A 3,549-nucleotide genomic window follows, 5' to 3' on the forward strand; every position below is an offset into this window, starting at 1 on the left:
GTCCCAGCTGATCTGGTTGTCAGTATGAACGTTCGGAGCGGCTGGGACACGCCCAGCTCGCTGAGTTTTTCTGGCGGCGGCTTTGTCATCTGACTACTGAAAGTGGCGACTGCCGTCTTGGTCAAATCGGGCTGGACCTTGGAAATATTCCGGATAATCACGAGGCGGGCGGGGGCTGAGGTGCCTGCTCTTTGGCATTATATCAGGATTCCTCTGTCCTTTGCCCTGGTTCTACCAACATGGGCAAGGGGCGCTGTGAGTTAAGGTGACTGTTGTGAAGTCACACAGCCAGGTGTGTCCTCAGAAAGCTCAGCCTCCTCAAATATAATGAGTAAGCTATAATATAATATATTCTATATATAATATATAATATAAGATAAAATATAATGCATATAATGAATAAGACTAATTACAAGCGAGATGCTCCGTTAAGAGAAGAAAGGGAACAATATGGTCCTAATCCCTTGAAAAATTTTTACAAGTTTGTGTATCTGTGTTTGCATACATTTAAAAAAATTCAGAAAGCTCAGAAATATAGTTGTTGTCTCTGAGATGAGACATTGGGCACTTTCACTTCCTACTTTTCACATTTTTTGCTGTTTGAAATTTTAATGAAGTGTGTGTACTTTTGTAGGCAGGGAAATAGCCAGATCTTTAAGCCTTACTTCTTGTCTGTAAAATAGATGACAATAACTACCTTGCAGAATAGTAATGATGATCCAGTCATCATCATAATGATGTGCATAAAACTAACAACCCATCAGCAATGTGTGTTCCCTTCTTCCCTCTAATTGTGTGACTTTCTGTATTTATGGAAGCCAACTCAGAATCCTACAGCTCTCCTCCCACACCCTCCAAAATCAACTCTGTGGAAATTTAGCTCCAAAGGGACTCTGATTTATATTAGAAAAATCAGGAAACAAAAAGCAAGCCACAGCAAGACAAGGCTGAGACTGGCCTCACCTTCTGTCTGCTTTGCCCCTCCCCCAGGCAACCAGCCTTTCTGCAGATAAAGAAAGGAACTGGCTTCTGTGACTACTGGAACCAACTCCTTTAAGTAGAAGCTCAGATTATCAAAGGGAAATTCCAAGTGGCAAGTGCTAAAGCCGCTGCCACCACGGAGGTTGCCAGTTAGATTTCCCTAAGGGCACCTGAAGTGTCTGCCACTGCTCCCACCTCCCACCTCTACCTGCCCCGGCAATTCTCAGACCAAAGTCTATAAAACCAGCTAATGTTCTGATCAATGAAAGGCAGCAACTCTGAGCCGTAGCACAAGCTCTTTTTACCGCCTGGAGTATCTTTTCCCAGTTATGTATGTGGCTAGCTTTTCCCCTCCAGGTATTTGCTGAAAAGTCACCTATCAGAAAGGTTCTTTTATGCTCCTATACAAAATAGCAGTAGCCTCATCTCTAGCACTCTTACCCCCTTGCTCTGCTATGACTTTCTCGAGGTATTTATCACCATCTGATAAAGTGGATATTTTACTCATTAAGTTATCTGTCTTCTCCCCTCCTCATTAAATTAGAAGCTGCAGGAAAGCAAGATATTTTAGATTAATTGTGTGATCCTGTATCCTAAAACAGTATCTAATTATAGTGGGTGCTTGGTAAGTATTTACTGAATGCCAGAATGAGGATCATTTCAGTAAAGGTCCAGCCATTTGAAGCAGAAAACAGGCCTAGTAGAGGGAATATAAACTCTTGGATCACTCATGTGTAGGCTTTATGGGTGTCTGACCAGCATCCCGTCCAAAGCATTCCTCTTCCCCCATCTTCCCTCCAGACCTTTTACTCACTCTTTGGAGGTAATTGAGCTGTCTTTATGTAGCCAGAGAAATTTCTAGATTTTCCAGCTCATTCATTTGATCTGATTAGTTGCCTCAGTTAATTAATCCATTACTGCTCGTGTTCTGGTACCTGCTATGAAAGTAGCAGTGACATGGAGTGCATTTAAGAATGTGCAATGGTGGCCCTCCCTGGTGGCGCAGCAGGTTAAAGCACAGCACTAAGAAGCTAAAGCCACTTCAGCATGAGTTTGATCCCCGCCTGCCCCGGAGGTGACCCACATGGCGTGGCAGACCTCTCCTGACCTGCCTGCTGCTCCCCTCAGCAGTGTACCTTGTCGATTTGCTATTTCTGCTCCTACTCTGTCTCTGGTGAATCTTCTCACTGCCCTTGCAACTCTGGCCTGTACCCCAGTTCTGTATGCATAAATAAATAAATATTTAAAAAAAAGAATGTGCAATGGGGTGTCTATGGCATTGCCATTATACAAAGTCCACAAATTTAACCACAAGTTATCTTCTTTCTTTTTTTTTTAAAGATTAATTTATTTATGCATACAGAACTATGATCCAGGCCAGAGGGGCAGGGGAGGGGAGAGGATTCACCAGAGACAGAGTGGGGAGCAGAACTGGTTTATCTACAAAGTACACTGCTGAGGGGATTCTGAAGGGAGCAGCAGGTGAAACAGGAGAGGTCTGCCTCACCATGTGGGTCACCTCCTGGGTCAAGGATCGAACTCACACTGAAGCCTGAAACTGCTGCGGCTAACTTTGCAATTGCACCACCAGGGAAAACTATCTTTATTTCTAATCTAATTAGCTCTTTGTCTTTGAACCTTAGAGCTGGGAGGAAAGGGAAAGCATACTGGGAGCACTGGCCATATATCACTTGCTGACATTCCCAAGGCATCCATCCTACTGTGCTGATCACATTGCCTTTTAAGCGTCTGTCTGTCTGCTTGTCTGTCTCAACTGTGCTACTGTAACCTTCCGAGTGCAGAGAGCATGTCTTGCAGATCCTGGTGTCTCCAATGCCTGGCATACTTCCCTGGAAGTAAGTGCTCAGTAGCTGTCTGTTGGAATAGTGAGCAAATGAATGAAGTCCTTATGATGGTACTGACTGGAATTTCAAGGACAGCACGTCTGTCGTCTTCAATTTTAGCCAGGAATCTTTTCTTCCCATGCAGTGCCAGAAGGATGTCTGCACACATCTGCCCTCCATGACCCAGGCAGCCAATCCTCAGCCTTGTTTTAGAAGGCAGGCTGTGTACATGTTAGTATTGTGTTCACTGAAAAGCAGTGACATACAAGTTAAAACACACACCCTTTTGCCTTTCACTTTTGCACTTTTTAGAAAATCTACTGACCATTATTGATAAATGAAGAACGAAATGCACACTCTCATAATATTCCAGTGTGAACTTCTTTTCTAACGGTGAATTTATAAGATCAGTCCCCCAACATGTTGACTCTTGAATCCAATGATTTGACTTCTAAAATTTCCCTTCAAGAAATAATAAACATAAAAGAAGAAATAATAAACATAACAAGAGTCACAAGTTGTTCGTAATAGTGCGCATTTGTAATAATGAAAATTATAACTAATTGAAGGCAATGGGTGAGGGGTCCTTCCCAGATCTTGGGAATAAAGCAACTGCATTTCCTACTGAGCATTCAACAGCAAAAGCAACTCAACATGGATCAGAAACCAAGGATGCAAAGTCAATGAAAAAGAGATAAGCGACTAGAGTCTCTGGACTTGACTG

Source organism: Condylura cristata, unplaced genomic scaffold (assembly GCF_000260355.1).
Source record: "Condylura cristata isolate star-nosed mole 26May11 unplaced genomic scaffold, ConCri1.0 scaffold00005, whole genome shotgun sequence".
Classification (NCBI taxonomy): Eukaryota; Metazoa; Chordata; class Mammalia; order Eulipotyphla; family Talpidae; genus Condylura; species Condylura cristata.